Genomic DNA, 18,985 nt, shown 5'->3' with positions numbered 1-18,985 from the left:
CTCATTAGTAGTGGATAAACATGCAGCAAATCTATCAGCTCTGTTACCAGAGATTAACTCTCAGGGCCAAATTAGCATTACATAAGGGACTGTTTGGGGACAGGGGGGCCAGTTATAGTCATTTCTGGTTTACAGGTGTATACCGAGGTCCACAAATGAAAACAAGTTTTACATAAACAATTGCAGAATAATGGTTTGGTAAAAATCTATTTATGTCCGTCAGACGTTTATAACAGCACAAACACAAACACACACATTTACAGTCACAAACTTTTGACACCAATATTCTTCTTAACTCATCGACCATTCTGAACCGTTCCCCTGCCAAGCAGCCAATCCGAGTGCAGTCTCTCACTAGTCAACCAGATTGCAAACTATTGATGATAATTGCAAAAACAAAGGACACTTCTTACTGTCACCTACCATCATAAGAAACACCAGAAAAAGAATCTTCATTTCCACTTGTGAATTCGGGAGTGTAGAATATTTTTCAACACACTTATTTGTTTTACAGTTTTTCTTCAGTTGCCTTGGTGCATTTCTCACAACTTAAACTTTGCTCAACAGTTATTGCAACCTCCACAACATTTAGTGGTAGTTTCCTGTTCAGTTTGTCCCATAGCATCTGTTTTTGGAAACATAGCAGTTGATTGAGAACAAATCTCTGCAAAACGATCACTTTAGACTTGCTTTTGATCATTATTAATTTGTTTTTATCCTGTCTCTCAATATTAACCATACTAGCACAGGCTGAATAATCATTGTTTCTACAAAAGAAAATCATCTTCATTTCATTGCTTGTGTGATTACACACAAACCTGTTGAACATGTCAGACATTTTGTAAATTAATTTTAAACCCTTTTTATTGAGTTTCCATGAAAATGTCCATAAATAACCTTTCAAAGGTGAACCTCACACTGATGAAAAGGAGCTGTGAGCTATTAATAATAATGGATTGGATTTATCTGCGCTTTTCCAGACATTTGAAGCACCTACAATATATGTCTATTATTCACTGACTCCTCATTCATGCTTGGTGATGGTCGCCACAGCTGCTGTCATACACATTCACACACACCAGTGGAGCAACACTGCAGGCAGGGAGGTGGACACAACAATGGTTGGCTGGGGGGAGCGGGGATCGAACTGCCGACCCTTCGATCATTGGACGACCTGCTCAACCACCCGAGCCACTGCTGCCCATCTCAGTCACTCACATGAAATTAGACTTTACAAGTATGTGTATCGTAACCAAGTGACAGGATTGTTATGAAGTGCATAACGTATCTAACTGCAAAACATGGACGGTCAGCTTCACGTAAGAGGGGTAAGGATGTGTGGAAGAAGGGGTCAACCACATAGACAGGGGAACACTTGTGGACCGTGTGGTAGATGATGACCTCACAATGGCTGTGGCGTGATGGCTGGTCAAAGACTGCAGTGAAATGTTGGGAGAACCATCAGTTCAATTATTAAGACATTTCATTGAGAGACTAGGTGATCAAACTGTAAGATATGTCAGCACAAACTGATTTGCTCTGCTCTATCATGGGCATAAAAGAGATTCTGTCCCCTTTTGCACATAGACTTCCAGTTTACTACAACTATAGATCAGATTTTGTGGCATAGTGTGCTGCAGTGTAATAGTAAAGAAAATAATATTATATTACAGCACTGTAAAAATGTAGCACGTTTACATTTGTTTGTACTTACAATACAATCTAGAAGAGGCGGAACAGACTCTGCAGCTAAAGTGGATATTCAGTGTCTTTATTTTTATTGATTTCTAATTTTTAAAATGTCGTACGTGGCTGTCTTCACTTTACGTGACATTTGGAAGCACTTCCAGAGAAATCTGTTCCAATGAGCACACGTTCAAACCATTTGACTTGATTGGAGTCATAACTTGCCATTTTGACGACACTGACACTTTTTACTGACATAAAAACTTGCTTTTAAAGATGAAATTATCTATTTTGATAAAAGGACTCGCTATTAAAGAATGAAGTACTCATTTTAAGCGATTGACTTGTTTTTGGTTGATTGACCTTCCATTTTGAGAAAGAGACTGACTACCTTGGTTTGCAGTTTGCACTAATTGTTTTAAGAAACGCCTGAGCAGTGGCGCAAACTTTAATACTTTTGTGAGAAATGCAGCAAAGCGACTGAGAAAAACTGTTAATGTGCTGTGTAAAGAGTGCAAAACAAGAAGCAGAGAATTATTCTGCACAGGCGATGGTTTTTTACAGATCCATAGATGTTGTTTTCAAATGCAATGCTAATTGACATGGATGGACATCATTTAACAAATGCAAAGTCCTGCTGAAATGAATATATTCGTCCACACCAGACTCACTACTGGCAAGCATGCAGATCCTTAAAAACCTGTGAGGCTTCTCCTGTGACCACCAGCATGTAAATATATTGTTAAGTCATTACTTGGACTATAATCTGTTTTCTTATTTTGTAAATTTAGTGGAATTTAGAAAACAAAACCCCATTTATGTTGTCATAAATAATTAGCTAATTTTTATATCCAGGTTTAGTTTAAAGAAATGATGACTGAGCTCGTATAAACATTTGAAACACAAATGTCATTTATAAATCATCTTTTGGAATTAAATGAAGTTGATTTTGCTGTGGCAGAAATTAAATGATTTGGAAAAATACAATCATAAGAAATACTACTTAGACTGAAGTTCTTATGAAGAATCAATTTTTAATCGGAGGTGTGAGTTCACACTTCAGCTGTTTACCTTCAAGGATTCTCTACAGCAAAAGCAAATGCACAACAGAGACAAAAGTGAAATAACACCCACAGTATGATACAAACCCTTAAGACCCCAGCAGATTACCTATATGTACAAACGTATTAAACTACCACCTTCATAAAAAAATGTCCAAAGTTTTCTTTATAGTTACTCTCTGGTGAAACAAAGTGTCATTTAGTGTTGTCAGAAATTCCTTTGGGATCATTCATGAACTTAGACTCCCAGTTTTTAGGATCAGGGTTTAGTGTTTAAGCAAATTGGTTCCTCCCATACAGCAGGAGGCAGTGTGCTCTCTTTTTATTGGTTTACCATCCACCACTAAATGATTGAGAAATGACTTTTGTGCGTGTAGAAAAGGCCTTACAGTATGGAAAAATTGCCTTCTCTCATTTCCCATCATCCCTTTGTTTACACTTTCTCCCGCTATCTTACAGCCCCTCACAAACCCAACCTGACATTACTGGTGAAAGGAAAATGGTGAGCAATATTTAAGTTATCCATACAGTTTTGAGCCAGATACCAGTTCAGATGAGCAAAACAAAGACATACACGGATCTACTTGTTTACAAGTGGATGTATCAGAATGGAGCGGAGCAGGAAGCTTATAGCCTGGCTTCTGTAGCACCTACATCACAGCTACAAGCCTTTTCCAACAGGTTTTTGTTTTTGCCTTGTCCTGATTCTCAACAATTTGATTAAAGAAATAACCAGAGATGCAAATTTAATTTTAATTTTTGTTAAAGATGTCTTCTATCATGAGAAAAATGCTACAGGAACATGCCAAAAACACCCAAAACACAGTTTTCATTGGAGTGAATCCTACCTAATATACCCAGCAGAAATGAGTTTAGTTCCAACATTTATGGCATGATAACCCTGACGCTGATGAAACAGTCGGTTCCGTACCCTTTACCAGTGCCTGCTTGTTTGTTTGTTGGCTTACGATGTCGGTTAGGTCTGAGGCAGCAAAGGCTGAGAGATCAATGCTTTTGCTTCTGCTCTAGAGTGATTAGTTTGTGGCTGACTCTGCTTTCACGTTTTCTTGAACAGACTAAATGAAACTGAGGTATGGTTGAGTGTTGATAGAATTATGAACACATGAGCCTGTGGACTGAGCATGTCTCCAGTTCTGTGAGACACTTAGTTCCTTGAAGATAAAAGTTTGCGGGATGTTGAAGCCTCTTAAATGTTCTAAGGAAACATGTCCGAAACTGGATGAGCAGCTATGATGCACATTTTCTTGGCAGATTCCTTCTTACAGATAACTCCTGCTTCTTTACAAGGTCCCCTGTCGAAGAGGTTAATCACTGTTGTAATTTTGGTTTGCATCCACCCAAATGAGTCTGCAGCGTGTTCCTGTCATACTTTGCCGTGCTGGAGTCATCATGCACTCTTGGCTCAGCTCGGGTGTTTAGCGGCTGAGCGTTCCCGCTCCTGGCCGCGCACCAGAGGGAATTTGCCTACAGCCCCTCCATGGAAGTCATAAGCCATTGTTGTAAAATGGGCACTGGAGTTAAAGTTTCCAGTCTATCTGGCTCTGTGGTCTCTGTGAACTTGCAGTTCAAAGTGCTTTGTATTGTAAGTCATTGTTAATTAATTTGATGCCACTTGCAGAGCTGCATAGTTGTCTGGAGGAAACGGAGGTCAAGGAAAATCACAGGAGTACTGTACGGCTTCCAAAGCAAAGTCGTTTGTTCACACACGGCGGAGATGTTTCAGATATTTTCACAGCTAAAATCCATTTCCTGTAACAAACAAGTGAAACCGTATAGAAGTGAAAATGATCTCATTAGGCTTCATTTTGTGTGACTGATGTACTGGAAGCCGGTTTAGTGCAGGTCTTACAGGTCAGGGGTTACAGTCAGATTCATGCTGAAGTCTTTAATGCACACAGACATGCTTCTGGAAACTTCTGGCCCCAGCTTTAATTGCTCTCTGCCCCGAAACCCCAATCATTACTGTCATGCAGGAGCTGTTTTTCAAGCTGCAGGTTTACCGGTTAATGACTGGGTCACTCTGTGCCATTTGGGACCTAACCAAGCAGCTGAAGCAAAAACAAGAATTTGGCTGCTTTCCTAACGTGAAGTTATGTGTGATATTCCTGAAAGTCAGAGTTACTCAATCACTCACCGGCTTTGTGAGGGGGGGTTGTACTCTTGCAGGAGCACTCCTACGGGGTTACAAGAGCGTTTCTGTCGCTCCATCTCAGCAATTCAAGTGTGTGCATATATTTAATTGGCTAATCATTTAAAGATATTGGTGTTCCTTTACAAAAATCCCCTGAGCGGATACTTGTTTAAGAGCAGCGTCTCCTGTGTGACAGAGCCTTTTTGAGGTCTGGTACCTCTTGAACTAGTTTTCTTGCTGCTGCAATATAGGCCAATCTATGCTTAATTCAGATTCAGCAGCCGCTGTGCACTGCACTTTGTGTCAAAGTGAACTCCCTTTTCTGCAAATTGTTGAATAGCTGACAGGATTTCAGCGTTTTTCCCCTTTGAGTGGTTTCATTCTTTTTTACTGGTTTGTGCGAAGCGTACCATCTAAAAGCAGATATAGCTTTTTCCCAGTAACCTTTGGTGCTACAAGCGCTTGCATTAAATGGTGCAGTGTTGGTAAGAGCACTTAATGTTTTCTGATGAGGGACACCCCTTTGGACTCAGCAGGACTTCACCATCCAGCAGCTCACTTTATCAGAACTAATTACCTTGATTCAATGGCTGTGTGCAATAATATGCTTGCTGTTTAAGTGGAGTGCACGAGGAGATTTTCTCCTGTTTAGAATCAAATTTCTTTGGGAAGTAGCACTTCAATCTTTACACCAAAAATATATTTAAAGAAAAGATGGAAGCATGCAGCTTTCTTGTTTTTACAGCAATTAAAACATTACTTTTACACTTTCTTAACCTTTCTAAACAATTCTTTCTGCAAAAATCATGGACACATGACCTTTTCCTAACTATTCTATACGTAAGGGTTAATGGCCGACGAAGTGTGTATTATCAGAAATTAACGCACGACGTGGAAGCCTGAACCGTCCGCAGAGGACGGTTGCTTCTGCAAAGCGTGTTATGGTGATAATGCACAATTTGAAGGCCATTAACCCGCTTATACCATGGTCACTTACAAATGAAATAAATATTCTACCATTTTTAGTACTTTATTCCTGTTATTTTTTTGGTTTGATCTAGGGCTGCACGATATGAGGAAAACTTGCGATATGCGATATAAGTGATCAATATGGCGATAACGATATAATTTGCGGTATATAAACAAATAGAAAAATAACCAAAAACATAATTCCCATTTCATTGCAACAGTTTAAAAATTATACTCCAAATGACCCTCATCGACATAGGTGACAATCGTCTAACATAATAGGCCTTCATCTGATTGGTAAACAATGGGTAGGCAACCATCTGATTGGTCAAAGCATAAAGGGATTTATTTGATGCGTTAAATGCTTCAAGCTGCTATAAGATTGTTTTAACACATTTTGGGTTTACGATTTATTGCGATATTCACCGTCTTTCGCGATATGCATATTGCAGAGCTGGGTAATTTGCGGTATATTGTGCAGGCCTAGTTTGATCAATTTTTTTCACAAGAAACGGACTATTTGTGGCGTGGTGCAACAGACGTTTTAGTGACAGCGTGCTCCGCCGCTTTGACCCCTGATCTCTACTCCAGTTGCAAAGGAAAGCAATATCTATGCTTATTGTCACGACGGGTTGAATAAAGCATCAGTTCAGAGAGAAAGTTCACCTCTTACTGCTTGTTTTTGTCCAGATTATAAAGCTAAAGTTTGTTTTAAAGAAGCCAGCGCAGTGATACAGAACATTTAAGCTATGTGACCAGAACATTTCTGTTTGGTGTGCGGTTATCACTCTGCATTATCACTTTTTAAAGCACACCCAGCAGCCAATCAGAAACGAGTACTTACCTGGACCATGTTATAAAGGACAGTATGGTGCAGCCAAATTCACAACAACAACAGTCATCTTGATGGGCTTCATATAGGTAATTGAAAGAGTAAAACATAAAATCAAAAGGTTCATGATTACACAGATATCAATAGGGAAATACTAAATTGAACTAACAAACTGACTAAACTAAACTGGACATCCCAGTCAACGTACCTGACCCCCTTTAGACTCTATTTTTGCTATTCACAATCCAAAGGATGCTGTAAGAGTTTATTGACCAAGTGTTTAAGTGAGTAGCTAGAAATGGGCAGAAAATCCATTTGTCAACATATGACACAAATGCAAAAAATTACAAAAATATCATTAAGAGGCATGTAAATCCATCCCGGACAAGCCCCCTACAAATGCTATGCCATGATACGAACTACAAAAAAATATTGAATGAGACATGAGAGCATGTGGGCATAAAAGCTGGCACCACGTAGCTCTGCTCAAACATACATCAACTCGCAACCAAAACCTGCATGAAAAAAAGCAGAAAACGCAAAGAATAGGCTCAACCATGGCAAGAATTTGGAAAAAAAAAAGTTGGTTCAAGAAGCAGCAACAAGAAAACCCCAAGATAATTGTTTTTGTGTTTGGTTTCTAAGGAAAGATAAAAGCTGGTGCTGATTGACAACACTCTTGTAATCCCTATTTGACAGGACTCATAAGGTGTTCTGTGTCGTGTGTAAAACTAACAAAACCTTCAGGCAAAATTCGTGCCTTATTAATTTTTCCAGTTCATTTTTCAGTGTTAATTTATTTGCCTTCAGAAACAACCCTGACAGATATTTTCAGGTAATAGTGTGACTGCACATTCTCCTTTTTTCGTAATTATTTGGATTTTTGTGCCACATAACCCTCCTTCACTCAGCGGCCCACCTCTGACTGTCCTTTCGAACAAAGACGCCATCTTGTGGAAAAACACTGGGAGACAGAGAAGAGACAAAGACAAGTGAAACAAACACCTTTACATTTCAGACAGAACTAAAATAGCAACGATCAGACATTTTCAGGTCGCAGTGCTTTGTTCTGTTTGGCTTCCTACAATATGCTCTTGTGTGGGATGCAGGCAGCAGCTGTGCTGGTGTCATGAACCACCTCAGGTTTAGGTGGAGATCTCCACATGATGTTTGTTTCCAGAGAATTACCAAATGTTTGAAGCTTGACTCTGTCTTTTTGAGGGCAGGTTGTCTTCCAGTTTGTGTTGAACCAGGGCTCAGCATTACTGTTGATGTCACTAGGAAGCCAAAACCTGAAGATGTCATCACTGTCCTGTCACATGACCTTTTTTACAATCAAATTATGCAGTTTCAGTTGTCTGAATGAAGATATGGTTACACTTGACTGTAAAGCTTTCATACAGAAGGCTAAACGCAACATCTTATGTAATATGCTTGTAAGACGAGCCCCTACTTTCACCACTGTGCATAAAATGAGGTGTTTTACTTTTATGTTCATGTGACTTTTGCTAAATGCGATGTTACAAAACAGCTCAAAGTGGGCTTCACATTTACAACCTCAGTTTCTCATATCTGCACCTGGTACATTGATGTAATGACAGCACAACTAACAGGGTGGTGGGATGAATCTGTGTGGTGGATCCATCCATCCATCCCTCCATCCATCTGTCCAGAGATGAAGAATTAATTTTTTCATACCCAATGACCATCAGATAAGATAGTATTTTCTTTTCATAAAAACAGCTCAAACATAAAGACATTGAGTTTGAAGGTCATCCTAAATCCTCAGCATGTAGCAGAAATAACACTTAATAAAACTATATAACTTAATAAAACTAGAAGACTGATGAAGATGCTTCTTCTTTGATGAAGCAAATATAATAAGAGATATTCAGAGTTTATTCCTGATCAATTTGGGTGAAAAGAAAGGCAGCGAGGGGATGATCAGACTTAATTTATGTGAAAAAGGATTGCAGCTCTTTTTGAGGACAGTCTTCTCCTCTTATGCTTATGCTTACATTAAAACCCAAACTGCAGAATAGATGCTGAGAAGCTGTCATGCTTGACAGCTCTGTCATCAGCTGTTTCCCTCAAACCTCAGCAGTGCAGCGTTGCCTCTTCCTAAAGTTACTCCATTGGATTTCTCTCAATAGTGACGACACGTGCAGTCGTGCAGCATCTGGCATTATTTCACTTTTAAATGTCTGAAACATCTGCTATTCTACTTCCGATCTTCAGTAAATGAGTCCAGTTCTTCTCTGTCTCCAAAGTCAGGCAGGCATCGTAGAGCACTCCATTTATTAGCATGTTTTACTGTTAAAGACAAGCAATAATTCTGAGTAAAAATTCTTCTTATGGGTGTTTTAGAGAAGTTTCCAGCTAAATTGAACCAAAGGTTGCAGTCTTGTGTCTCCTGGGATCAGTGTCGTACATTTGAATTGGAATACTGAGCTCTTAGTGAAGAAGAGTCCCTTCTGAGGAGCTGCTGTCTCAGGTTTTGATGAATGCTTCTTGGACCTTTGATATTTTCCCTGTTGACTGGAGTGAACCGTTGGGATTGTTCTGTGGCAGGACCGACTTTGGCCTACATTCTTCAGATTCTGGTGCAACATTGAGTAGGATTTAAGACCCGATTAGCACAGCAGTTGAGGAGTGTGAATCAAAAGGAGGTGCAAACCCAGAGCCAGTCTGATCTGGCATTATGACTTTCTTTGTTTTTATTTTTCGGATGGGAAAACCGTATGTATTCCCCTGAAACCCATCTGTCCTCGGGGAGCCGGGAAGGCCGGGGGTTGGTTGTCCGTGCTTCGCTCTGCTTTTCCATCACACTGTGCCCACAACTCCTGTCCACCAGGCAAACAGCTTTTTCACTATCAGCTGGCTAGAAGAAGCCCACAACAAAGCTGCTGTTGATTTGAAGGTTTTGAAGTGAAGAAGCCTTTTTTCCCTAAACTTCTCTGGAATCAATGTGCAGAGTGACGGCAGTCATCTGCGAACAAATGCCACATTGTGCTGGGGGAGCAGTCTATTTCTCCTGAAACAGTAATGTTTTATTATTTCAAATGTGCTGGGATTTCTTCAATCAGCTTTACATCTTGTCCCCTCAAAGACAACCTCTGACTTGCCAGAACCCACCTGATTTGATGGCCGTTCCTGTGGAGCGTCTGTACTTCTGTGTTGTTCAGGAGTCGGCTTCCAGCACGCATTGCCAAGGATCTGTCGCCATGCGCTCCTGAGGAAAATTTGTTATTATGCAATGCAGAATGCAGCCACCCCCACATTGCTTTGAATAAGCTGTTTCCCAAAACAGAGATCACACCAGGCCAGTGCCTTTTTCCTCTGACAGATTATTTCGGCTTCATACTCTTGACGCGCTCGCTGAGGTGGTACCGACCTGTGAGAACCTGACTGGAAAAGTACCACAAGAATTTAAAACTCTCCTGGACTCCGGTAAAAAAACAAAGTTCAGCTTTGTCATGTTCTTCAACATGTTCTAAAATCTTTGCCCAAGTATTTTCTGAGCACGCAAAGGATGAAAGACTGTTCAGGTGAGATGTTGAATTAAAATACAATATAACCAATAGCTTTATTCCTTAGATTTAAAGGTGCTCCTTTTTTTAAAAATGGTAATAATTCAGGGTGAGATCGTGATTTTCTCATAGTTTGAGGAGACAGAAAGTAGATGGCTTGGTTTTGTGTTGAGAGGAAATGCTTGTTTTGTCTGCAGTTCTGTCTTCCAGATGTTATCGGGGTCATCTGGGTGTTGTACTCATATCAAATGAACGGAAATTGCAGCTATTAGTGTCACTGTGTGTTGATTAAAAGAGGGAGAAGAATGATTCAGATTATTGGGTTTTAACAGTGGAACAGAGAAAGTTTGCCGCTGGTTTGAAATGAGAATCCACCACATTTCTGGCAGAGCGAGAAATTCTTCTGGTCCTCCAGGCAAATCATTTATAAAGAATTGTGATAACAATCAACCAGAGTCTGATGAATGCACCAATACTATGTTTATCAAAAACAAGGACATTTTCATGATGTGTTTTTGTTAAAAAGTAAAACTCAATAATAGATGATTAAATGTTAATCTTTATTATTGTTTGGATTGGTGGTTCAATTTTTAATTTTAAACAACAAATTTAAACATCAGTATTGACTAACAAAACATTAGCTAGCTGGCTAAGCAGTTATTTCCTGTAGACCAAGCGTCCCCAAACTACGGCCCGGGGGCCGCCCCCGCCCCCCTGAACATTACCAGAGAGAGACACTTTTTTTTTTTTGCATTATAATTATTTTTTTAGGCTGGCCACGTGATCAACACTCATGGAAGCATGGAAAACGGAATCCCTGGTATTGTTTCCTCACATCAATAAAGCTTATTTGGTTATAGTAGTAGGTTTAAAGATTGTCATCTGGACTTGGTTTTTAAAGTTGAAGACGTTTCACCTCTTATCCAAAAGGTTTTGTCAATTCTGAAATAACTGTTTAAGAGCTGGTTTATATGTGCTCATGGGGGAGGAGTCAGACCTGAAACTGGATAGTATTGGTTCCGTAGATTGCATTGGTTTCGGGTCGTTGGGAGTCAGCTGGAGTTGGGGAGACAGTGGCTACCCTCCCCAACCTGCTCGTCTCTTTGACCCAGGTGAAACTGGTTCGGTTTGTTTGGGTTTCAGAACATTGCTGTAGATGCAGTTTCAGGTCTGACTTCTTTCCCATGAGCAAATATAAACCAGCTCTTTTAGCAGCCATTTCAGAATCGACACAGCCTTTTGGATAATAGGTGAAACGTCGTCAACTTTAAAAACGAAGCCCAGATGACAAATTTTAAACATACTACTAGAGCTGCGATGGTGTGGGATTTTTGATCACCGCTGTGATGAACCAGCAGGGGGCACTGTGTTGCGGTTAATCACACCCCCCCCTCAAAAAAACACAAAATCCCCCACGTCGCAAATGAATACAATTACAACGCAGTATTCTTTATTAACAAATAACAGTAACAACTAAGTACTACCTATCTAACTAATAAACTAACTATATAGGTGTTTTAGCATGACTATGTGTGTCAGCGCGCTGCATGTCAGGAAGAAGCGCGCACAAGTGTGTTGGGGGTGCGTGTTGATTCTTCTGCAGTGGACTGCTCTCGAGCTGCAAGCGAGGCTTCACCTGTGCTCTCTGGTACAGACATCTTCTCAGAATATTATGTATTGCCCAGTAATAAACGAGACTGCTGACACCCATGAAGAACGCGAGACATGAGGCTCCGCCTTTGTTTATACAGACACGTAACTTGGCGCTGCACAAAATAGTTCCTAAACAAAACATCTAGTGATATTCATCGAAATCTAACAGTGCGCGTTCATGTTTGGTGTTACAGAGTGAAGGAGAACAGTAATAAAGGGTTTCCACCAGAATAACACTGACTGATTCTTTATTAAACCGCTGTGGAGTAGAGCTGTGATGGTGTGGGATTTTTCATCACCACTGTGATGAAGCAGCATGAGTCGCGGTGTCGGGACTCTTGTGACCCCCCCCACCCCGCAACACAAAATCCTCCAGCGGGCAGCCGCGTCTCGCACTCAAGAATGCACGCAGCTTGTAATGGAAATGAATACGATGGAAATTATTAATTTGAACGCAGTAAATTTGTCGTATTTCCTCGAGAGACGGAAACTTCTGTTGTAGACTGAGGATGTGTATGTGCAGCGGAAACCGCGCGAGTGTGTAAGTGAGTGAGAGCGCTCGCAGGGAGTGAAGGAGAACAGTAAAAAAAAGGTTTAACCCAGAAGCCCTTTAAGTCTGAACACAGGACTAGCAGAATAAGTAAATTATAAGCAAAGATGAATGTGTTTAATGTTTTTATTATAGTTCCAATCACGCACCATATGCAGAACTTTAAAAAAAAAACAACGGTCCGGTGATGACCTCATGCGGTTATCATCACACCCCTACCTACTACAATGATGGAATCAACCTGGATGAATGAGAGTCTTCATAAACAAAGCTTATTTGAATTAAAATGTGAGCCAAGCTAAAAATGCTGCTACTGCAACCTCACTTTGGCCCTGTCATAGAACTTGAACGTGACCCCGCCCCCCCATCAGAACGGAAAAATGACAAAAAGGATAGGTAAGAGAAACATTAATTGCAGGGTATTTAACCTACACTCTAAAAAGAGTATTTGGGCTGTATTTGGAAAGATTAACCTTTTTTACATTGATCTAACTTAATTATTTAGTTTGGTGAAAATAAATCCTTTTTTTGAGTTCATTCAACTTAAAAATAACAAGTGGTTGTCTGACATAGTTATTTTACTTTCAATCAACTTAATTAATTTTGTGTAACTTCGGTGTGAAACTGTCAATGCGTCATGACGTCATAACGTAAGGCAGCACAAGGAATTTGTGGGATACCATTTTCTTTGCCTGTCTGGGCAGATTGGGGTTTAACCCTTGTGCTATCCTAGGCACTTTAACATTGGGAGTTGGGTCATCTAGACCCCACAAGACAGTGCGCTGTACTTTTTTCTTCAATAATTTGTGATCTTCACTGGTTTTCATGGATTACATGAAATCTTTCCACCTTTATCCACCTTTGTCATGGTAGGGAGAACACGTCAATTGTCATCTTGACCCCATAGGATAGCACAAGGGTTAAGTGGGAGTTTTTTTCCATGTGTTTTGTTGTCTAGCTGTTTTACTCTGTTTTAACTAGTAATTTAAACTGTTATGTTCATGTCTTTCTGCACGCAATGAGTTTGGGTCTGGGAGCGGACGATGACCTACCCCCTTGTGCGGAAAGATTATCAAAGACAGAGCTCACGACATTTGAGCTCCTGCCCTGTAGAGCAAATCATAGCTGGGTCATTCAGGTCTTGGAAATTACGAGGCCTGTTGGCCTAAATATTAACATATGTAGAATCATAGTGAAAAAATTAAATAAATAAAAACTAATGCCAGAAATACATTGTATTGAGTAGGAAAAAATGTATGAGATTAAGTTAAATAAATTTGTTAATTTGAGTTGAATAAACAAAATAATTTAAGATAGATCAACATAAAATTAAATTGAGTTGGATAGACGTAAAAATTTAAGTTGAGTAAACTTAATTCAATCAGGCGTTATCAATTGAAGTGATTCATTTAAGTTGAATCAACTTTTTTCTTTTTATAGTGTAGGAAGTTGATCAGAGAGAGCAAACAGTGGTGTCTACTAGGTTAGCCTCCTTGAAACCTCCAAACCTGGAATATAAGGAAATAACACAAAGACCTCAAGAGACTACTCATATGAGTCATTCAAGAGATTCTGCTTTACAACTGAAGTTGAACATTTACCAAGCTTGTGCATGGACAACAGAAGATTTATTCCTGTGAACAACCCACAAAGATTTATTTGGTTATTAATTTTCTAAAATCTAAAATACTGTTACTATATATTTCCTGACTTTTTATGGAAAGAACTCAGAGAGGTTTATTTGTTTTTTACTGATCTCATAAAGAGTGTTATTATATAGTTGCTGATTATCATAATTCTTTTTTTTTGGTGAAGAACCTAGAGAGGATTATTGGTATATGGTTATTAAAATTTGGTTATGGGTGGCTTTCGGTTTACATTTAGGCACCCCTGCAATCGTCACACTTTTTCTGTTTCAAACTGACCCTCGCCCCCGATCAGAGAATGGAAACGTCATGTGGCCCACGCTGGAAAAAGTTTGGGGACCCCTGCTGTAGATCACCACTGTCTAGCTCACTACACTATAGGTGGATTTAAAGTTAATTAATTGACAAATTAAATATTTGCCATTGTAGTCATTAAAGCACAATTAACCACAGAAAAGTGATGTGCCAAATGAAGCCAGATAAAAGCTATAAGCAAAAGTGACATCAGACCTGGGATCATTCAAAGTCTCTGGAATAAATGGCCTGTAAGCAGATTGGTTGCCCTTGCAGCAAGATGAACTGTATTGAAAGTCTTCAGAAGTTAGTAAATGAAAGGACATTCTGCTGGAAAAAGAAAGCGGAGCAAATACCTGCATGCCTCTTACAATATTAAGCCTGGAGAAAGAACCAGTGGAGTTGAATTGTTATTTATCCCCCCCCCCACACACACACAGTTTTAATGGGAGATACACAGCTCCCTTAAAGGGAACTGTGTGTCTGAGAACCTTTTGTTCACAACTCAACTCCAACTTTCTGTCTACATTTTTATTTAGCTCCACTAAAGCATTGTTAAAATATCAGCTTCAGCTGCAGATCTTCTCAAGAGCTGGGATGTTTTGGGGCTGTTGGTGGACAATAGAGACTTTTTTAACTCCCTCCACAGATTGTCTGTTGAATTGAGGTCCAGAGACTGGTTAAACCACTCCAGAATCAAGAAATGCCTTTTACAAAGCCACTTCTTTTTTGCCCAGGTGATGTGGGCATCATGAAGATCCAGCCACGTTACATGCGAAATGTTATCACTGATAGGAGGAGGCTTTCGTCCAAAATCTCACCATACATTCAGTGTAGATCCAATCATCCTTTACATTTTTCCTTAAAACTGATCTGTCGGTCATCCCCTTTGAAGAAAAAGTAACCATAAAGCATGATGTTATCACCCTCATGCTTCATAGTGGGTATAATGTTCTTGGGATGTTGCTCAGCATTATTCTCCCTCCAAACACAAAATAAAGTTTATACCAAAGAGTTCCATTTTGGTCTCCTCTGACCACATGACATTCTACTTCTGTGAGGTCTGTGAGTTGCAAGTGGTGGAGGATGAATGGACACTTTGTATTCTGCTGGACTCTGATTGGGTGGATTATTGTATATTGTTATTTTAGTTCTGTGATGGCCATTTTCTGTATTCTGTCTTCCAGTGTCATGCGGGATGGGCACATGAGTGCATGACACTTAAATAAAATCAAGTCAATCTATCAATCTACCTGTCCTTTTCTGGATCATCAGATGGACTCCAGAGAACCTTGGACATGCGCTGGCTTAGGTAGGGGAACCTTTGGAGCACTGCAGGATTTGAATCCATGACAAAGTTTTGTGTTACTATAGTAACAGACCACCAACATTACAGACCTTTTTCCTATTTTTAAGTGGGTCAACTCGCAGAATCAGTGACTTCAGATACTTTTCTTTTGCTTCACTGCAAGTCTAACTACAGCCTACGTTGTTAGAAAGTCATGCTTTTTATTTTAAGATGTGATCTGAAATGTAAGCAATCTTTCAGTCTTGTCAAGAGCTTCATCTTTATGGTTTGTTCCTATTGGAAGTTGAATCCTTAGCGACTTGTCAGATTGTGAGCCGGTTGGGTTTTCCTGCATGATATTACGCATAAAGGTTGGACTTGAAAGAAGAGTGTTTGATGTGAGGTGTGGCTTTAAATCTGCTTTTTTTTTATTAGATTATTTCCTATTTATTTATTTATTTTTATTTTTACAAAATTTAGTTAGCAGGTGGACAAATGGGTAGATATAACAAAACACTTTCACTTCCCTTTGTCCCGCCCAAATGCTCATTTTTCAAATGTTGTTAAAGTGAGTGGAGCTCCCCTGTCGGGTTACTGGGATCTGGACCTCAAAAAACTTAGATATGTAAATTTGGTTACTTTTAAATCTTTTTTGTTTCATACAGCATCACAAAGTCCCACATGTTTACAGCAAATCAAGCCTCAGCATTTTTTCTTTCCACCACCATGTTTTACTGTTGAAATTATTTTAGTGCTAGTTTGTGTCATCAGGATGATAGTTTTTATGATTGGAAGTTCTCAGTACAGAGGAGGTTTACAAGAAGAAACCAGATCTTTAAATATTTTATAATTGCTTACTAAATGATGTCCCAGTGATCTCTGGGTAATAATTTGAACAGACATAAATATCTGTCAAAGGTATGCAATTGTTTCATGAATTTGGTTTGTGAAAGACCAGGAGACAGACGAGGCAGATGCTTCTAAATTTGAAGACTAGAATCTAAACTTGACAAAATCAAAATGAGGCAAGATCCCGAAATGTCAGAAAAACAAGATGTGACAAAAAGTCTGTCTTTAAACCACGGACATGAGGATTCTGAGGTGATGAGCTAACTCCTTAGAGAAGGACGAAGCAACAGAATCAGAACTTAACAAAACTTTACACACAAAACTGAAGTGAACTGAAGCACAGTCAAATACCCGATCCTCACTGGAATGTCACCATGAGCACTTTCATCACGGTTACCTCACATGAGATATCAAGAAAACCCACAAAGCTTTTGTAGATCGAAAGCGGGATTTCCTCCTGATCCCACTCTCTGCAGACTCTTGTTTCCTGTCTCCAAGCCTGTTTACTCTAGGAATTAAAATGCATCCCACGTGGCGTGATCAGGACTGGACTGCTGGACGTGCGTCATGCTACACCTGGCATTAAGATTCATCTGCACACACATGCTGCAGTGATCAGATCTCAACAAGCCACTCTAAATGCAAATGGAGGCAGAAACTCACATACAGTCAGCTGAAGGAAACAAACAGGAGAGCGGGCGCTAACCGTCCTGTGGCTAAAGCCCACTTCTGAAAGCTCACGTATTCAGACCGAAACATGTTTAACATGCAGGGGGGACGAGGCACACCAGAACCATTCATTTCTTCCATTGAGGGTCGCTTAACAACCGACCTCAGGCTCCTGACGGGGACCTTGCTGCTCCTTCTGTTCGCCACAGAGGAGGAACTTGATGCTCCTCTGAGCAGAAACCTGCATAGAGCAGACCTCTTCCAGCATGACATGCACTCATAACCCATAACACACTGGTCAGTTTTCTGTCTGTTTACCCAGACTTTACTCAGAAATGAGCTGGATGGAGGCCCTGGTTTGATTACCGGCTGGGACTTTTCTGTGTGGAGTTTGCATGTTCTCCTGTGGATGCGTGCATTATCTCTGAGCACTCCCGCTTCCTCCCACAGTCCAAAGACCGACATGCTTCATAGGTTGATTGGTGACTCTCAGTTGCCCCTCTAGAGTCACCAATTGAGTGAATCCTCTATAGTGAATCCCACCTTCGTCTACCAGTAGCCAGGACAGGCTCTGTGACCACAAAAGAGATACGGCGGTTTAGGGTTAGGGTTAAGTAAATGGATGAATTTAATGCCACGATGTGGCTGCAGTCCCAAAACAAGACTAAAAAAAGTACGAGAACTTTGCCTTCGGGACCATTCTACAAATTCATTTAATACAACAGTATTGTCCTTCCATCTTCTTCCGCTTATCCGGGATCGCAGGGGCAGCAGTCTAAGCAAAGATGCCCTGATTTCCCTCACCCCGGCGATTTCCTCCAGCTCCTCTGGGGGGACCCAGAGATGTTCCCAGGCCATCCAAGACGCGTAGTCTCTCCAGCATGTCCTGGGTCTTCCCCAGGGCCTCCGCCCAGTGGGACATGCCCGGAACACCTCCCAAGGGAGGTGTCCAGGAGGCATCCGGACCAGATGCCCGAGCCACCTCAACTGGCCCCTCTCGATGTGGAGGAGAAGTGGTTCTACGCCGAGCTCCCCGCGGGTGACCAGGCTTCTCACCCTGTCTCTAAGCGAGAGCCCAGCCACCCTACGGAGGAAGCTCATTTCACCCGCTTGGATTTGGGACCTCGTTCTAGTTATGACCCAGACGTCGTGACCATAGGTGAGTATTGGAACGAAGATGACCGGTAAATTGAGAGCTTTGCTTTCTGGCTCAGCTCTGTCTTCACCACAACGGACCGGTGCAGTGACCGCATAACTACAGAAGCTGCTTCGATCCGCCTGTCTATCTCACCCTCTGGTCTTCCCTCACTCGTTAAAAGGACCCCAAGATATTTAAACTCCTCCATCTGGGGCAGGGACACTCCACCCACCTAGCTGGGTAGTTTTAAAGTATTATATGTTATCCATCTATTGGTCTGTTATCTGGTGTTTGAGTCGGGAGCAAGGACTCTTCCAGGGAAACACAGATGGCTTCCCAGCATGTCCTGGTCTGCTCTGGACCTCCTTCTTGTTGGTCATGCTTTTAGGAAGGTGAATTTAAGTTTAATTTACAGCCGGAATTCCAAACCACTGTCACAAAGCCTTCATCCCTGCAGACAACTAACCTCCATCTTTCCTCACATATGAACAGTGAATCCAGATACTTAAGCCTGTCCACTTGTGACTCATTAATTAGCTAGCAGAGAGCTTAGCCCTCAGACTCGGAGATGCTGATGTTCACCAAAGCTGTTTTACCACTCTGGAGATTGCTATGACACAACCCCTGGAGATGCAGAATCCCATTTTACTGACCCAAAAGAACTGGTG

The 18,985-nt window shown here is 40.7% G+C and overlaps 1 protein-coding gene across 2 annotated transcripts in view; it reads left to right on the top strand.

The window, feature by feature from the left end:
• The window catches only part of cnnm2b (cyclin and CBS domain divalent metal cation transport mediator 2b), a 61,082-nt gene that overhangs the window by 2,213 nt on the left and 39,884 nt on the right, over positions 1-18,985 (top strand). The gene's annotated exons all lie outside the window — the stretch shown is intronic.

Source organism: Oryzias latipes, chromosome 1 (genome assembly GCF_053564925.1).
Source record: "Oryzias latipes strain Hd-rR chromosome 1, Olatipes_Hd-rR_3.1".
Lineage (NCBI taxonomy): Eukaryota > Metazoa > Chordata > Actinopteri > Beloniformes > Adrianichthyidae > Oryzias > Oryzias latipes.
This window is presented reverse-complemented; position numbering and strand designations above follow the sequence as displayed.